This window comes from Arachis hypogaea, chromosome 2, assembly GCF_003086295.3.
Source record: "Arachis hypogaea cultivar Tifrunner chromosome 2, arahy.Tifrunner.gnm2.J5K5, whole genome shotgun sequence".
In the NCBI taxonomy this organism is placed as follows: domain Eukaryota; kingdom Viridiplantae; phylum Streptophyta; class Magnoliopsida; order Fabales; family Fabaceae; genus Arachis; species Arachis hypogaea.
Genome location: NC_092037.1, coordinates 45,251,441 through 45,271,436, shown reverse-complemented (window position 1 = coordinate 45,271,436; position 19,996 = coordinate 45,251,441). Strand labels below are relative to the sequence as shown.

General features: G+C 40.9%; 1 protein-coding gene across 1 annotated transcript in view; it reads right to left on the bottom strand.

Annotated features, from left to right (window-relative positions):
* The window catches only part of LOC112743666 (uncharacterized), a 120,492-nt gene that overhangs the window by 27,439 nt on the left and 73,057 nt on the right, over positions 1 to 19,996 (bottom strand). The gene's annotated exons all lie outside the window — the stretch shown is intronic.

Below are 19,996 nucleotides of genomic sequence, written 5' to 3'. Positions count from 1 at the left end.
TCTTTGAAAAAGATTTTGAAATTAGAAATCAAAGAGATTTGATTGAAAATTATTTTGAAAAAGATGTGGTTAAGAAAATATGATTGGTTTTAAAAAGATGTGATTGAGAAGATATGATTTGAAAAACATTTTAAAAAGATTTGATTCTGAAAATTAAAAACTTGGCTAACAAGAAAAGATATGATTCAAACATTAAACCTTTCTCAACAGAAAAGGCAACATACTTGAAATGTTGAATCAAATCATTAATTGGTAGCAAGTATCTTTGAAAAAAGAAAGAAATTAAATTTGAAAGAGATTTGATTGAAAAGATATGATTTGAAAAAGATTTGATTTTGAAAAACTTTGAAAACCTGAAAAAAATTGCATTGAAAAACAGAATCTTCCCCCTTGTGCCATCCTGGAATGGTGCACATTCTGGCGTTTAACGCCCAAAACTATACCTTTTTGGGCGTTAAACGCCCAACTAGGTACCCTGGCTGGCGTTTAAACGCCAGTCTGTCCTTCTTCACTGGGCGTTTTGAACGTCCAGCTTTTTCTGTATAATTCCTCTGCTGTATGTTCTGAATCTTCAATTCTCTGTATAATTGACTTGAGAAGACACAAATTAAAATATTTTTGGATTTTTAATAATAAGGAAAAGTCAAAATGCAACAAGAATCAAATAACAATGCATGCAAGACACCAAACTTAGCAGTTTGTATACTACTGACACTAATGAGAATGCATATGAGACACACAAATACTCAAGTCAAGAGAATTCAAAGATTAGAGTAAGAAATCATCAAGAACTACTTGAAGATCCTTAAGACACATGAATGAATGCATGCAATTGACACCAAACTTAAAATGAAACACTAGACTCAAACAAGAAACATACAATATTTTTGGATTTTATGATTTTGTAATTTTTTTGTGATTTTTCGAAAATTAAGTGGAAAAAGGTATCAAAATTCTCAATGAGAATTCCAGGAATCAGTGCAATGCTAGTCTAAGACTCCGGTCCAGGAATTAGACATGGCTTCACAGCCAGCCAAGCTCTCAAAGAAAGCTTCGGTCCAAAACACTAGACATGGCCAGCGGCCAGCCAAGCCTTAGCAGATCACTGCTCCAAAAGCAAGATTGATAAAGATCAACAAGCTCTTGTGATGATAAGTTGAAACCTTGGTCCAATGAGATTAGACATGGCTTCTCAGCCAGCCAGACTTCAACAAATCATCATGAAACTCTAGAATTCATCTTCAAGAATTTCGAAAAAAAATTCCTAATCTAAGCAACAAGATGAACCTTCAGTTGTCCAAACTGAACAATCCCCGGCAACGGCGCCAAAAACTTGGTAGCGCGAAATTGTGAACAATACTTTTCACAACTCTCATAATCCCCGGTCATGAACCCCAAAAACTTGGTGTTCAATACCATGGCATTACACAACTTCGCACAACTAACCAGCAAGTGCACTAGGTCGTCCAAGTAATAAACCTTACGCGAGTAAGGGTCGATCCCATAGAGATTGTTAGTATGAAGCAAGCTATGGTCATCTTGTAAATCTTAGTCAGGCAAACTCAAATGGATATGATGATGAACGAAAATAAACAATAAGATAAAGATAGAGGTACTTATGTAATTCATTGGTAGGAACTTCAGATAAGCGCATGAAGATGCCTTCCCTTCCGTCTCTCTGCTTTCCTACTGTCTTCTTCCAATCCTTCTTACTCCTTTCCATGGCAAGCTTGTGTAGGGTTTCACCGTTGTCAATGGCTACCTCCCATCCTCTCAGTGAAAACGATTGCATATGCTCTGTCACAGCACGCGGAATTCAGCTGTCGGTTCTCGGTCAGGCCGGAATAGAATCCATCGATTCTTTTGCGTCTGTCACTAACGCCCCGCCTGCTAGGAGTTTGAAGCACGTCACAGTCATTTAGTCATTGAATCCTACTCAGAATACCACAGACAAGGTTAGACCTTCCGGATTCTCTTGAATGCCGCCATCAGTTCTAGCCTATACCACGAAGATTCCGATTAAAGAATCCAAGAGATATTCACCCAATCGAAGGTAGAACAGAGGTGGTTGTCAGTCACATGTTCATAGGTGAGAATGATGATGAGTGTCACGGATCATCACATTCATCAAGTCAAAGAACAAGTGATATCTTAGAACAAGAACAAGCGGAATTGAATGGAAGAACAATAGTAATTGCATTAAAACTCGAGGTACTGCAGAGCTCCACACCTTAATCTATGGTGTGTAGAAGCTCCACCGTTGAAAATACATAAGAACAAGGTCTAGGCATGGCCGAATGGCCAGTCTCCCAAAGTGATCAAATGATCTAAAGAAAAAGGTTCCAAAGATCAAAAGATAGATGAAAATACAATAGTAAAAGGTCCTACTTATAGAAAACTAGTAGCCTAAGGTTTACAGAAATGAGTAAATGACATAAAAATCCACTTTCGGGCCCACTTGGTGTGTGCTTGAGCTGAGCAATGAAGCATTTTTCGTGTAGAGACTCTTCTTGGAGTTAAACGCCAGCTTTAGTGCCAGTTTGGGCGTTTAACTCCCATTTTGGTGCCAGTTCCGGCGTTTAACGCTGGGATTTCTGAGGGTGACTTTGAACGCCGGTTTGGGCCATCAAATCTTGGGCAAAGTATGGACTATCATATATTGCTGGAAAGCCCAGGATGTCTACTTTCCAACGCCATTGATAGCGCGCCAATTGGGCTCCTGTAGCTCCAGAAAATCCACTTCGAGTGCAGGGAGGTCAGAATCCAACAGCATCTGCTGTCCTTTTTAGTCTCTGAATCAGATTTTTGCTCAGGTCCCTCAATTTCAACCAGAAAATACCTGAATTCACAGAAAAACACACAAACTCATAGTAAAGTCCAAAAAAGTTAATTTTAACTAAAAACTAATAAAAATATACTAAAAACTAACTAGATCATACTAAAAACACACTAAAAACAATGCCAAAAAGCATACAAATTATCCGCTCATCACTTTTTCTTTTTCTTTCTCTCTCTTTTTTTTCTTTTTTTTTGCAAGCTTTGTTATTCACTGCTTTTTCTTGCTTCAGGAATCAATTTTATGATTTTTCAGATCATCAATAACATTTCTCTTTTTCATCATTCTTTCAAGAGCCAACAATTTTAACATTCATAAACAACAAGATAAAAAATATGCACTGTTCAAGCATTCATTCAGAAAACAAAAAGTATTGTCACCACATCAATATAATTAAACTAATTTCAAGGATGAATTTGAAACTCATGTACTTCTTGTTCTTTTGTATTAAAAACATTTTTCATTTAAGAAAGGTGAAGGATTCATGGAATTATTCATAGCCTTAAGACATAGTTACTAAATACTAATGATCATGTAGCAAAGACTCAAAACATAGACAAACATATAGTATAAAACTGAAAAACAGAGAGATAACAACAAGGAAGTTAAGGAATGAGTCCACCTTAGTGAGGGTGGCGCTTTCTTCTTGAAGGACCAATGGTGTTCTTGAGCTCCTTTCTGTCTCTTCCTTGCCTTTGTTGCTCCTCCCTCATAGCTCTTTGATCTTCTCTAATCTCATTGAAAATGATGGAGTGCTCTTGGTGTTTCACCCTTAATTGGTTCATGTTATGACTCAATCCTTCTAGAGAAGTGTTGAGTTGTTCCGAATAGTTGTTTGGAGGAAAATGCATCCCTTGAGGCATTTCAGGGATTTCTTGATGATGAGCTTCCTCATGCGTCTCTTGAGATCCATGAATGGGTTCTCTTGTTTGCTCCATCCTCTTCTTAGTGATGGGCTTGTCCTCTTCAATGAGGATGTCTCCTTCTATGACAACTCCAGCTAAGTTGCATAGATGGCAAATGAGATGAGGAAAAGCTAGCATTGCCAAGGTGGGGGGCTTTTTGGCTACTTTGTAGAGTTTTAGAGAGATGACTTCATGAACTTCTACTTCCTCTCCAATCATGATGCTATGGATCATGATGGTCCGATCCACAGTTATTTCAGATCAGTTGCTAGTGGGGATGATGGAGAGTTGGATGAACTCCAACCATCCTCTAGCCACAGGCTTCAGGTCCAGTCTTTTCAATTGAACCGGCTTGTCTTTTGAGTCTCTTTTCTATTGAGCTCCTTCCACACATATGTCCATGAGGACTTGGTCCAACCTTTGATCAAAGTTGACCCTTCTAGTGTAGATGCGTGCATCTTCTTGCATCATAGGCAAGTTAAACGCCAACCTTACGTTCTCTGGACTGAAATCTAAGCATTTCTCCCGAACCATTGTAAGCCAATTCTTTGGGTTTGAGTTCATGCTTTGACCATGGTTCCTAGTGATCCATGCGTTTGCATAGAACTCTTGAACCGTTAAGATTCTGACTTGTTGAATGGGATTGGAGAGAACTTTCCATCCTCTTCTTCTAATCTTTTGTCGGATCTCCAGATATTCGCCATTTTTGAGCTTAAAAGGGACCTCATGGATCACTTTTTTCTTGGCCACAACTTCATATAAGTGGTCTTGATGGGATTTTGAGATGAATCTCTCCATCTCCCATGACTTAGAGGTGGAAGCAATTGCCTTCCTTTTCCTCTTTCTTGAGGTTTCTCTGGCCTTAGGTGCCATCAATGGTTATAGAAAAACAAAAAAAGCTATACTTTTACCACACCAAACTTAGAATGTTGCTCGCCCTCGAGCAAAAGAAGAAAGAATAAAAGAAGAAGAAGATATGGAGGAAAGGGAGAGAGGTGTGGGTTTCAGACAAGGGGGAGAAAAGAGGGTAGTGTTGTGTGAAAATGAAGAAGGATGGAGGGGTTTATATAGTGGAGGGAGAGGGGTTTGGGTTCGGTCATTTAGGATGGGTTTGGGTGGGAAAGAGATTTTGAATTTAAAGGTAGGTGGGGTTTGTGGGGAAGAGTGTATGGATGTGATTGGTGAAGGAGTAATGGGGAAGAGAGATTGAGGTGATTGGTGAAGGGTATAGTGTTATTGGATTGTGTGAGAAGAGAGAAGTGGGGTAGGCGGGGATCCTCTTGGGTCCACAGATCCTGAGGTGATCCTGTGGGGTCCACAGATCTTGAGGTGTCAAGGATTTCTCATCCCTGCACCTTTTAGGCATTTAAAACGCCCTCTGTATGCAATCCTGGCATTTAACGCCAGACTGCAGCTTGTTTCTGGCGTTTAAACACCCAAATGTAGCCTGTTTCTGGCGTTTAACGCTAGCCTGATGCTTATTTCTGGCGTTAAACACCAGCTTGGTGCTTGTTTCTGGCGTTTAAATGCTAGACAGCTCTTCCTCCAGGGTGTGCTTTTTCTTCTGCTATTTTTGATTCTGTTTTTAATTTTTGCAATTGTTTTGTGACTCCATGATAAACCACTATTTTATGGTTTATATTGTGTTTAATTGTGTGGTTTTATCATGATCCTTACCCACTTATTCATTAATTTAGCATGCATTTATATTTCCTTCCTGAAATTATTACATGGTTGAAAACTGCTTCCTATAGACTTTTTAATTATGCATTTTAGTTCTCCTTTATCCCATTCGGTGCCGTGATCTGTGTGTTAAGTGTTTCAGGCTTTATAGGGCATGGATGAGTTGGAGATTGGAAAGGAAGCTAGCAAAAATGGAAGGAACACAAGAAATTGAGGAGATAACCAGCGAGAAGTGACGCGGCTGCATGGCTCACGCGTTCGCGCGAAAGAGGAGAAATCGCAGTGACGCGGCCGCATGGCTCACGCGACCGCACAGAATGGAAAAGCACAAGTGACGCGGAGACGTGGTCGACACGAACGCGTGGCAGGGAAAAACGCGAATGACGCGTCCGCATGGATGACGCGATCGCGTGACGTGCGCGATCTGCATAATCTGCAGATTCCGCTGGGAGCGATTTTGGGCCCTGTTTTGACCCAGTTCTCGGCCCAGAACAGCAGACTAGAGCCAGAGAACATGCAGAAACCAAAGACAACATTCATTCTATACAGTTTTAGTTTTAGATCTAGTTTTTACTCCTCCTCTAGGTTTTTCTCTCTAGACATTTCATAGTTTTTAGGATTTGATTTTTCTACCACTTTTTGCATTGGGATACTAAGAAGAGTTATTACCTCATCAAGACTTCGTCATTCTAGTTCATTTTCTTTACTTGGCTTTACTCTTCCATGTCCTTTGCTTTGTTAATTTTACCATTGGAATATTATTAGGATTTATTTAATACAAGAATTACTTTTATTTTTATTTGATTATCTTGATTTTTATTTACAATGTCTTTCTTTAATTCCTTTTCATATGTTATGAATTTTACATTCACAATGAGCGAGTAGTTCCCTAACTTGATGGGGAGTTGATTGAAAGGAACCCTTGAGTTGGAAAGCTTAAAGGAAAGATTATAATTGAGTTTATTGTTGGCTTGTCCTCTATTCACTAATACCAGTCCCTTTTTATTAAGTGGATTGCAACTTGTGAACGGACATAGCATTCTAATTTGTTTGACTTTCCCTTACCTAGTAAGAGATAACTAAACATGATAACCTTTAATTATCAATTAATCTAGAGAGTAATCCAACAACAGCGGGACTTCCAACTAATCAACTCCCAGTCAAGGCTTTTATTTACATTATTCAAATTCTCTAATTTTATTTCCTGTTTACTCAACTCAAACCTTTTTGAAAACATCTGATTAATAAAAATAACACTTTCCTGCAACTCGTTGGGAGATGACCTGGAATTCATACTCCCAGTATTTCAATTTTAAATTTCTGTGACATCTTTCTAAATTGATAAGTGGATTTCTGGTGAGTTAAGAACTATACTTGCAACGTATATATTTTAATAATTTTTAATTCACCAATTTCCGCCGCATCAATTTTTGGTGCCGTTGCCGGGGAGTTGCAACAGTGTGTTAATTTATTGATTGGTGTTTATTTTTATTGCAATTTCTTTTCTTTTCATTCTATCACTATGAACTGTACATTTCTTTCGTTAAATGACGCGTTCGCTTCCTGATCCAAGCTTGCCAGCATTTGACCCTGAAATTGAAAGAACTCTTTCACATATAAGGCAAGCTAGGCGTAGGCGACTCCTCTTTGAGGACGAACCTGAACCGTCATCTAAGGAAGAAATAAACCCCTTCTCTACTGATCCAGTTCATTTACGTGTAGGTGACATGGCAGCACCCAGAAGAGTCACTATCCAGGAGGAAGGAGCCCCTGATTTTACGCTCCAACCATTCCAGGTGCACCACCCAGCAGTAGCTGTAGATTTTGAAATAAAATCTTCACTACTCAACTTGATGCCCAAATTTCATGGCTTACCTGCTCAAGAGCCTATCAAGCATCTTAGGGATTTTCAGACCGCTTGTTCTACTGTTAAGCGTGATGGCACTGATGAAATCTCTATTCTACTGAAAGCTTTCCCATTCTCTCTGGAGGGAAAGGCAAGAGAGTGGTACTACACTCAACCCGGAGAAACTATTTCCAACTGGGATACACTTAGGAGAGAATTTCTGGATAAATTCTTTCCAGCTGAAGTTGCCAATAAGCTGAGGAAGGACATGTCTATGATCGTTCAAGATGAATCTGAGACCCTCTATGAATACTTGGAACGCTTCAATACACTTCGAGATGCATGTCCCCATCATATGATTGACAAGATAGTTTTGCTCGGTTACTTTACACAGGGTTTGAGATCTCAAGATAGGACCACACTGGAAGGTGCTTGCAATGGTTCCATAAAAAAGTACAAGACTATGGAAGAAGCATGGCAATTGATCAGAGACTTAGTTGACTCTACTAGGAATCATAGGCAGAGACAAAGTCAGTTAAGAGCTGTTGCAGAGGTATCCACTAATAAAGAGACTACTGCTATAACCCAGAGCTTGTGTGAAATGACTAACTTGCTGAAGCAGATGCAACTGAATCCACAACAACCTCAGCAAGTTCAGCCCTCTCCACCACAGCACAGCCAGCAGTTGGTTCCACAAAGAATGTGTGGATTCTGTGCAGATTACAGTCACTATATCGATGAATGTCCGCAACTTCAACAAGAAGATAACACTGTAGCAGCCACTCATAACTTTTATGACCGCCCCAATCAAGGGTACAATCAAGGTGGCAACTACAACCAAGGATGGTAGGATACTTCTAACCATGGCTGGAGAGATAATTCTAATCAGAGTTGGAGAGATAATCATAACAGAGGAGGCAGAGATAACAATGGAAATCAGAGGTGGAATAACAATAACAATTTTAGGCAGCAGAATCAGAATCAGTCCTACAGAGCACCTCATTTAAGACAGCCTCAAGCATCTCAGCAGACCTCTCAGATCACTTATCCCTCTTCATCTCCTAATGATGAATTACTACAATCTATTGATCAAAGGCAACAGGCCATGGAAAGAAACCTTACTTCTACTTTGAATGGTTTGAATTCTACTTTGCAAGCCCTTGTCTCACAGATTGGATCAATGAATAACTCTAACAATCAGTCCTCAAGTTCTGGTGGACTCCCCTCTCAACCATTACCCAACCCAAAGGGTGGTATTAATGCCATCACCCTAAGGTCCAGAACCACATTACAGGAGAGGAATCAGAAGGAGCCAAGCCCACCAGAACACGCCTCAGCTGAAGAGGGCGTAGAAATAGAAGATGTTGAAGAGGAAGAGGACGTACAGGATATAGCTGAAGAAGAAGAAGCTCAACCACAGGAGGAAGCACTGAAAGGCGCAGACACTGCAGAAAATACCACTCCCATTCCATTTTTACAACTTGTAAGGAAGCCCCGGAAGCAGTTGGAACCTGACCCCAAAATGGTAGAAATCTTCAAAAAGGTTGTGGTAACTATTCCCCTTTTTGATGTCATTCAACAAGTACCTAAATATGCAAAGTTTCTAAAAGATTTATGTATACATAAAGACAAAATTAATGAATTAGAAACTATTCCTTTAGGAAGTTCTATATCTGCTTTAATGGGAAATTTACCTGAAAAATGTAGTGACCCAGGTCCTTGTATAGTTAGTTGTACTATTGGTGGTGTAGTAATTTATGATTGCATGTGTGATTTAGGAGCATGTGTTAGTATAATGCCTTTATCTGTATATGATGTTTTGAGGCTCCCTCCCTTAAAAAGGTCGGCAGCTCGTTTTGTGTTAGCAGATAAAAGCATTATTACAGTGGCTAGAGTTGCTGAAGATATTTTTAGTGAACATTAAAGGGCTCACATTTCCCACTGATTTCTATATCTTGGAGATGCCCCATAATGACTCGGATAAGCCATCATCAATCCTACTTGGGAGACCATTCATGAAGACATCAAAATTCAAATTAAATGCTTTTTCAGGAACATACTCCTTTGAGATAGATGGTCGAATGGTAATCTTCAATCTGAATGGAGTCATAAACAGCCCTCCAGAAGATCGTTCTATCTTCCAATGTGATGTCATAGATGAAACTGTAGCTGAAATGCACCAGGAAGAGTTGGAAGAAAGGTATATAGGACGAGATCCAAGTATGGGGAATTCCGAGAGCCATGCAGGCACTCTACCACTACCACCAGTTCCAGATAATCCAGAGCCAGACCATAACCAGAAGTTGGAATTGAAACCTCTCCCTCCACACCTCAAATATGCTTACCTTGAGGACCAGCAGAAGTTTCCAGTTATTATTGCACAGGACCTCACTCCTGAACAAGAAGAGCAGTTACTTAGTGTGCTGAGGAAGCACAAGAAAGCAATTGGGTGGAGTTTGGCAGACATAGTAGGCATCAACCCTTAAGTATGTGAGCATAGAATATTTTTAGAAGAGGGAGCAAGACCTGTCCGCCAACCCCAAAGAAGACTGAATCCCACTATTTTGGAAGTTGTCAAAAAGGAAGTGACCAGACTATTGGAAGCAGGTATCATCTATCCCATTTCAGACAGTGAATGAGTTAGCCCGGTCCAAGTGGTGCCCAAGAAGTCTGGAGTTACTACAGTGAAGAATGAGCATGGAGAGCTCATAGCAACTAGAGTACAGAACGCTTGGAGAGTCTGCATTGATTACATGCGTCTCAACCAAGCTACTCGCAAGGATCACTACCCACTTCCATTCATTGATCAAATGCTGGATCACCTGTCAGGTAAATCACATTATTGCTTTTTAGATGGTTACCCAGGTTATTTCCAGATTCATATAGCTCCTGAGGATTAGGAAAAGACTACTTTTACATGTCCTTTTGGGACCTATACTTATAAGAGAATGCCCTTTGGCTTGTGCAATGCACCAGCTACTTTCCAGAGGTGCATGATGAGTCTTTTCTCTGATCTTATTGAGGACTGTATGGAGGTTTTTATGGATGATTTTAGCGTTTATGGTGATTCTTTTAACCTTTGCCTAGATGGATTATCTAGAGTATTAGATAGATGTGTCAATACAAACCTTGTATTAAATTTTGAAAAATGTCACTTTATGGTAAAACAAGGGATTGTACTAGGACATGTTGTATCTAATACTGGCATTTCTGTAGACCCAGCAAAGGTGAATGTTATTTCTAGTTTACCTTACCCCTCCTCTGTGAGGGAAGTTCGTTCGTTCCTTGGCCATGCAGGTTTTTACAGGAGATTTATTAAGGACTTCAGTAAGGTAGCACTTCCCTTATCCAGATTACTGCAGAAAGATATTGAGTTCGAGTTCAGTGAGGATTGCAAACAAGCGTTTAACAAGCTGAAGACCGACCTAACTCAAGCTCCAATTGTGCGAGGACCAGACTGGAGCCAGCCGTTTGAAATCATGTGCGATGCTTCCAGCCATGCAGTAGGAGTAGCGCTGGCTCAGCGTGAAGGTAAGGATCCTTTTGTTATTGCTTATGCATCTAAGACTTTAGACGCTGCCGAGTCCAATTATACTACTACTGAGAAAGAGCTTCTTACTATTGTTTTTGCTCTGGATAAATTCCGAGCTTATTTACTTGGTACTAGAGTAGTAGTGCATTCGGACCATGCATCTTTAAAGTATCTATTAGCTAAAAAGGAGTCCAAACCAAGGCTCATATGTTGGATACTGCTATTACAAGAATTTGATTTAGAAATAAAGGATAGGAGTGGTAACCAGAATCTAGTGGCAGACCACTTGAGTCGCCTTGAGCATATTAAGGATGATTCTACTCCTATAGATGATAATTTCCCACTGGATAACCTGCAAGCAGTATCTGAAGTAGCCCCTTGGTACACACTTGTAGCTAATTATCTAGTTAGCTGCACATTTCCTCCACACTTTTCTAAGCATCAAAGGGACAAGCTAAAAAGCGAGTCTAAATATTATAGATTGGATGACCCATATTTGTGGAGATGTGGCACTGATCAGGTAATTAGACGTTGTGTGCCTCAATCAGAATTCCAGTCCATTTTAGAGGCCTGTCACTCATCTGAGAGTGGAGGACATTTTGGCCCTCAAAGAACAGCTAGAAAGATCTTAGACTGTGGATTCTGGTGGCCTACTCTTTTTAGAGATGCTGCTGAGTTTTGTAAATTTTGTCTCCCATGCCAAAAATTTGGTAACATATCTAGGAGGGATGAGATGCCCCAACAAATTATGCTTTTTTGTGAAATTTTTTATGTTTGGGGCATTGACTTCATGGGTTCGTTTCCAAATTCTAATGGTCATTTTTATATATTGTTAGCTGTGGATAACGTTTCCAAATGGGTGGAAGCAATTCCTACCCGTACTGATGATGCTAATACTGTTGTTTCCTTTGTGAGAAACCATATTATTTGCCGCTTTGGATCACCACGAGCAATCGTGAGTAATCAAGGCACCCATTTTTGTAACAGGAGACTCACAGGATTAATGAAGAAGCATGGGATAATTCATAAGGTTGCAACAACATACCATCCTCAGACCAATGGGCAAGCCAAGGTGTCAAACAGAGAGATAAAGCGTATCTTGCAGAAGATAGTCAAACCTCATAGAAAAGACTGGAGCACCAGGCTACAAGATGCACTATGGGCATACAGGACAGCATATAAAACTCCCATTGGGATGAGTCCTTTCCGCTTAGTTTATGGCAAAGCTTGTCATCTCCCAGTTGAAGTAGAGCACAGAGCCTTTTGGGCAGTCAAGGAGTGCAACATGGGAATTGAGGAAGCTGGAGCTGAAAGGAAGTTGCAACTGCAAGAACTGGAGAGCCTTCGCCTAGAAGCTTATGAGAACTCACGAATATACAAGGAGAAGATGAAGATTGTACATGATCAGCACATCAAGAAAAAAGGAGTTCCAGCCTGGGGATTTAGTCCTCCTTTACAAATCTCGACTGAGGCTTATGCCGCAAGTTGAGATCAAGATGGGAAGGTCCATACAGCGTAGAGAAGGTCGAACCATACGGAGTTTATCACCTCAGCCACCCTTCAAGCTCTGAACTTATCAAAGTTAATGGACAACGTCTGAAGCTTTACCATGGCGAGAAGATACAAAAAAATAAGGAGCTTGAGATCTTCCTCTTGGAAGATCCCCACATGCCAGAAGATTGAGCTAGTGGAGCGTCCAACTTACGGACGTTAAAGCAAAGTGCTAGGTGGGAGACAACCCACCATGGTATGATCGTTCTTTTCTTCTTAGTTTTTTTTTCTATTTAATAACTCTTCTCTTTCTCAGTACTTTCATGCATCTGCATTTGCATACAAAAAAAATGGGGCCACGCGACGTGACTGAATCCGCGACGCGTCCGCGTCGCAATGAGAGGTGAGAAAATAAAAAAACGAACAAAGAGTTTCGCTGGAGCATGGCTGGAGGCGTGCCAATGGCACAAATGGTCCCACGCGACCGCATCGCTGACGCGAGCGCGTCACATGGGATTCCTGGCCTCCCACGCGACCGCGTGCCCCACGCGGCCATGTGCACCGATTTTCGACGTAAAAAGGGGTGCACAACGAAATATTGTGCGAGAGTGGTGCTGGAATGGTGCTGGACGCACCATCCCTATCACGCGACCGCGTCGCTGACGCGTCCGCGTCATCCCTTCTGAAGCCCACTCACGCGATCGCATGCCCCATGCGATCGCGTCACCCCAATTTTGGCAAATATTTCAATTTGAACAGAGAGTTGTGCGAGCGCGAGGCTGTACTCACGCCAGAAGCATAATATGGGTCACGCGACTGCGTGACCGACGTGACCGCGTCAGCTAAATTAAAGCGCAATCACGCGAACGTGTGCCCCACGCGGCCGCGTTGCTTGCGCCGTACAGCTCAACCAAAATAGCCAAAATATCTTATCTTTCTCTTCTCCAAATCCTAATTTCTCTTTTCCCTCCTTATGTCTTCCTTCTCCCTTCTTCCTTCTATCTCACCTTTCACTCTCTCTCTCTCTCACCTCCATTAACAAGGTTTTATTTTCTTCTTCCCTCCCCCTTTTTTCTATCATTCTTCTTATTTTATATGTTATTTTCTTTTCTTTTCTTTTTCTTTTCATTATCCATATTTTCTTTCTTCTTCTTTCCTTTTTACATGGTGCTAGAAATTTCTTTGAGTCATCATTCCTCATTATATGCTTGTGGATTGTTGTAAATTGTTTGGCAATTATATATTATTTTCTTAAAAGGGTTGCTTGCATGTTTACCTTAATACGTTCTATGCCTTATTTACCATGCATGTTATGTGTTTGTGAAAAAGTCCGTATGGCATCATGCACCTCTCTACATTATTCTATTTTACCATTCAATGCATGTTTTTTTTTCACAAATTCCCTTTACTATTTTATTAATCAAATTTCATTGCCAATACAAACGTGGTAGTTTGTTACGAAGTGATGCTTGTTCTATGCTACTCATGCCCTTGCCAGCATGTCAATAATCATCTTGCATCTACTTACCCTTTATTGCACCTATCCTATTTTATTTAATGATCTTTTCACATGTTGTCATGACCATGTGTTTATTTCATTCATCTTTACCTTGCACTGACTATCACTCACTCCATTCCCTTCCTTGCTTTAATTCTTTGGATTTAACTTACTTTCTCTTCCCTTTTTCAGAATGGCCACCAAGAAAGGCAAAGAGAAAGCTACCCCTAAACCCACAGCAAGGAAAGGAACGAAGAGAGCATTAGTGGCAGAGCCTTCTTCAACTGTAGTCAAGCCCTCAACAAAGAGAATTAAAAGGATTATCAAGGTTGATGAAAAGGAATGAGCCTTCCCAGCCAAGGACGCTGCACGATTCCCAAATCGCTACTGTGAGCAGATGTTCCCCATCCTGGCAGCTCGAAATTACAACAATGAACACCTTCTTATCCTTCCGCCTCGTATCGCTGAATTTGTTGAGCCACAAATCGCACAAAGACACTGGGGATTCTTACTGCGACAGCCATGACAGGTTAATCTTTCTTGGGTTGCTGAGTTCTACTCCAACTTCTACCTGCCGACTCTGCAGTCCATCTATTTACGCCAGAAGCAAGTCCCCATTACAGAAGAGGCCATACAATAGGCCTTAGATCTCCCACCTGCTCCAGAAGGATTGGACGCCTTTTAGAAAGCCGCAACCAAGCGCCAGACATACACTTTTGACTGGGACGCTGATCTCAGAGTTATTGCTCGCCCTGGCAATAAATGGATCTTCAGATACCATCGTTCCCGTCCTAAGGGAATCTCGGCTTCGGCACTTACCTTGGAGGCGCACGTATGGGCACAGATTATGTCCCATTACGTCTTCCCGAGCACTCATGAGTCCTCCTTCACCGCAGACATGGCCGTTCTACTATGATGCATGGTGGATGAAATTGTGATAAAAGAGTTCCAGGCACTGTTAGAGAAACTCACAACTCCGTTCAACTTAACCAGCAAGTGTACTGGGTCATCCAAGTAATACCTTACGTGAGTAAGGGTCGATCCCACAGAGATTGTTGGTATGAAGCAAGCTATGGTCACCTTGTAAATCTTAGTTAAGTGGATTCATAGGGTCAAATGTAATTGGATTAGATAATTTAAAAGATAAATAAAATAAAAAGGGATAGATATACTTATGTAAATCAATAGAGGGAATTTCAGATAGGCGTGTGGAGATGCTAGAATCCTTTTGAATCTCTACTTTCTTATTGCTCTCATCCAATCCTTCTTACTCCTTTCTATGGCAAGCTGTATGTAGGGCATCACCATCATCAATGGCTACTTTTAATCCTCTCCGGAAAATGGTCCTATGCGCTATCACTGCACGGCTAATCGTCTGGAGGCATCACCCTTGTTGATAGCTACATCCCATCTTCTCAATGAAAATGGTCCAAATGCTCTATCACAGCATGGCTAATCATCTGTCGGTTCTCAATCAGGTTGGAGTAGAATCCATTGATTCTTTTGCGTTTGTCATCACGCCCAGCCTTCAGGAGTTTGAAGCTCGTCACAGTCATTCAATACCGGAATCCTACTCGAAATACCACAGACAAGGTTAGACTTTCCGGATCCCCATGAATGCCGCCATCTATCTAGCTTATACCACGAAGATTCTATTGGGGAATCTAAGAGATATGCGCCCGGCCTAGAGTAGAACGGAAGTGGTTCTCAATCACGCGCGTTCATAGGTGAGAATGATGATGAGTGTCACGGATCATCACATTCATCAAAGTGTTGTGCAACGTATATCTTGGAATAAGAATAAAAGAGAATTGAATAGAAAGTAATAGTATTTGTATTGAAACTTGAGGTACAGCAGAGCTCCACACCCTTAATCTATGGTGTGCAGAAACTCCACCGTTGAAAATACATAAGTGAAAGGTTCAGGCATGGCCGAATGGCCAGCCCCCATGGTTTAAGGACTATGCGCCCCCAGATGTTCCTCAGATCTAAAGTGATCAAAAGATGTCTAATACAATTGTTAAATGTCCTATATATACTAGACTAGCTACTAGGGTTTACATGAGTAAGTAATTGATGCATAAATTCACTTTTGGGGCCCACTTGGTGTATGTTTGGGCTGAGCTTGATCTATCCACGAGCTGAGGCTTCTCTTGGAGTTGAACGCCATGTTATAACGTGTTTTGGGCGTTCAACTCCAGGTTATGACGTGTTTCTGGCGTTTAACTCAAGACAACAGCATGTACTTGGTGTTGAGCGCCACTTTACGTCGTCAATTCCAGAATAAAGTATGGACTATTATATATTGCTGGAAAGCTCTGAATGTCTACTTTCCAACGCCGTTGAGAGCGCGCCATTTGGAGTTTTGTAGCACCAGAAAATCCATTTCGAGTGCAGGGAGGTTAGATTCCAACAGCATCAGCAGTCCTTTTGTCAGCCTTTTTCAGAGTTTTGCTTAAATCCCTCAATTTCAGCCAGAAATTACCCGAAATCACAGAAAAACACACAAACTCATAGTAAAGTCCAGAAATGTGAATTTAACATAAAAACTAATGAAAACATCCCTAAAAGTAGCTTGAACTTACTAAAAACTACCTAAAAACAATGCCAAAAAACGTATAAATTATCCGCTCATCACAACACCAAACTTAAATTGTTGCTTGTCCCCAAGCAACTGAAAATCAATTAGGATAAAAAGAAGAGAATATACTATAAATTCCAAAATATCAATGAATATTAATTATAATTAGATGAGCGGGACTTGTAGCTTTTTGCTTCTGAACAGTTTTGGCATCTCACTTTTTCCTTTGAAGTTTAGAATGATTGGCTTATCTAGGAACTTAGAATTTCGGATAGTGTTATTGACTTTCCTAGTTAAGTATGTTGATTCTTGAACACAGATACGTATGAGTCTTGGCCGTGGCGCTAAGCATTTTGTTTTCCAGTATTACCACCGGATACATAAATGCCACAAACACATGACTGGGTGAACCTTTTCAGATTGTGACTCAGCTTTGCTAGAGTCCCCAGTTAGAGGTGTCCAGAGCTCTTAAGCACACTCTTTTTTCTTTGGATCACGACTTTAACCACTCAGTCTCAAGCTTTTCACTTGGACCTTCATGACACAAGCACATGGTTAGGGACAGCTTGATTTAGCCGCTTAGGCCTGGATTTTATTTCCTTGGGCCCTCCTATCCATTGATGCTCAAAGCCTTGGATCCTTTTTACCCTTGCCTTTTGGTTTTAAGGGCTATTGGCTTTTTCTACTTGCTTTTTCTTTTTCTTTCTATTTTTTTTTGCCATATTTTTTTTCGCAAGCCTTTGCTTTTTCACTGCTTTTTCTTGCTTCAAGAATCAATTTTATGATTTTTCAGATCATCAACATCATTTCTCTTTGTTCATCATTCTTTCAAGAGCCAACAATTTTAACAACAAGATCAAAAATATGCACTGTTCAAGCATTCATTCAGAAGACAAAAAGTATTGTCACCACATCAATATAATTAAATTAAATTCAAGGACAATTTTGAAATTCATGTACTTCTTGTTCTTTTGAATTAAAAACATTTTTCTTTTAAGAGAGGTGAAGGATTAATGGATTTTATTCATAACTTTAAGACATGGTCACTAACTACTAATGATCATAAAGTAGAGACACAAAACATAGATAAACACAACATAAAAACCGAAAAGCAGAAAGAAATAAGAACAAGGAATGAGTCCACCTTAGTGGCGTCTTCTTCTTGAAGGTCCAACAATGTCCTTAAGCTCGTCTATGTCCCTTCCTTGCCTTTGTTGCTCCTCCCTCATTGCTCTTTGATCTTCTCTTATTTCATGGAGAATGATGGAGTGCTCATGATGTTCCACCCTTAATTGTTCAACATTGTGGCTCAAATCTTCTAAGGAAGTGTTGAGTTGTTCCCAATAGTTATTGGGAGGAAAGTGCATCCCTTGAGGCATCTCAGGGATTTCTTGATGATGAGCTTCCTCATGCATCTCTTGAGAACCGTGAAGGGTTTCTCTTGCTTGCTCCATCCTCTTCTTGGTGATGGGTTATCCTCTTCAATAGAGATGTCTCCTTCTATGATAACTCCAGCTGAGTAACATAGATGGCAAATAAGGTGAGGAAAAGCTAGCCTTGCCATGGTGGAGGGCTTGTCGTCTATTTTGTAGATTTCATTGGAGATGACCTCATGAACTTCTACTTCCTCTCCAATCATGATGCTATGAATCATGATGGCCTGATCCACAATAACTTCAGATCGGTTGCTAGTGGGAATGATGGAGCGTTGAATGAACTCCAACCATCCTCTAGCCACAGGCTTGAGGTCCAGTCTTCTTAGTTGAACTGGCTTGCCTTTGGAGTCTCTCTTCCATTGAGCTCCTTCCACACATATGTCCGTAAGGACTTGGTCCAACCTTTGATTAAAGTTGACCCTTCTAGTGTAGGGGCGTTCATCTCCTTGCATCATGGGCAAGTGGAATGCCAACCTCACATTTTCCGGACTAAAATCTAAGTATTTCCCCCAGACCATTATGAGATAATTCTTTGGACTCGGGTTCATACTTTGATCATGGTTCCTAGTGATCCATGCATTGGCATAGAACTCTTGAACCATTAAGATTCCGACTTGTTGCATGGGGTTGGTTAGGACTTCCCAACCTCTTCTTTGGATCTCATGTCGGATTTTCGGATACTCATTTTTCTTGAGCTTGAAAGGGACCTCAGGGATCACCTTCTTCTTTGCCACAACATCATAGAAGTTGTCTTGATGGCTCTTGGAGATGAATTTTTTCCATCTCCCATGACTCGGAGGTGGAAGCTTTTGTCTTCCCTTTTCCTTTTCTAGAGGATTCTCTGGTCTTAGGTGCCATTGATGGTAGTGGAAAACAAAAAAGATTGTGCTTTGACCACACCGAACTTAAAATATTGCTCGTCCTCGAGCAAGAGAAGAAAGAAGAAGAAGAGAACATGGAGGAGAAGGGGAAGTGTAGTTTCGGCCAAGGTATGGAAGAGGGAGTTGTGTTGTGTGAAAAGGAAGTAGAATGGAAGGGTATATATAGGGAAAAGGGAGAGTGAAGTTTCGGCCATATAGGGTGGAATTGGGTGGGAAAATGTTTTTGAATTTTGAAGGTAGATGGGGTTTATGGGGAAGAATGGATGGATGTGAGTGGTGAAGGGGGTAATTAGGAAGAGAGATTGAGGTGATTTGTGAAGGGTTTTGGGAAGTGTGACATGGAGAAGAGTAAAATAGGATTAGGAGGTAAGGTGGGAATATAGTAGGTGGGGATCCTGTGGGGTCCACAGATCCTGAGGTGATCCTGTGGGGTCCACAGATCCTGAGGTGTCAAGGAATTCCATCCCTGCACCAAAGAGGCATGTAAAATGCCTTTGCACACCATTCTGGCGTTTAAACGCCGAGTGGTGCACGTTCTGGGCGTTCAACGCCCATGTAAAGCATGTTTCTGGCGTTGAATGCCAGTTTCATGCTTGTTGCTGGCGTTCAGCGCCAACTTTTCCTCTAAGCACATTCCTGGCGTTCAAACGCCAGAATGTTGCTTGTTTCTGGCGTTCAGCGCCAGTTTCATGCTCTGTTCTGACGTTGAACGCCAGCCAGATGCTCCTTACTGGCGTTGAACGCCAGTCTGTGCTTCCTCCAGGGTGTGATTTTTCTTCTGCTGTTTTTGATTCTGTTTTTAATTTTTATATATTTTTCGTGACTCCACATGATCATGTAACTAATAAAACACAAAATAACAATAAAATAAAAATTAGATAAATAAAATTGGGTTGCCTCCCAACAAGCGCTTCTTTAATGTCAATAGCTTGACAATGGCTCTCATGGAGCCACAAAGGTGATCGGGTCAATGTTGTATAGTCCCAACACCAAACTTAGAGTTTGGATATGGGATCTTAACACCAAACTTAGAGTTTGATTGTGGCCTCCCAACACCAAACTTAGAGTTTGACTGTGGGGGCTCTTCTTGACTATGAACTGAGAGAAGCTCTTCATGCTTACTCTCTTTTGTCACAGAGGGATGGCCATGTGCCTTAAACACAAGGTAGTCCCCATTCAATTGAAGGACTATTTCACCTCTGTTGACATCTATCACAGCTCCTGCTGTGGCTAGGAAAGGTCTTCCAAGGATGATGCATTCATCCTCTTCCTTCCTAGTGTCTAAGATTATGAAATCAGTAGGGATT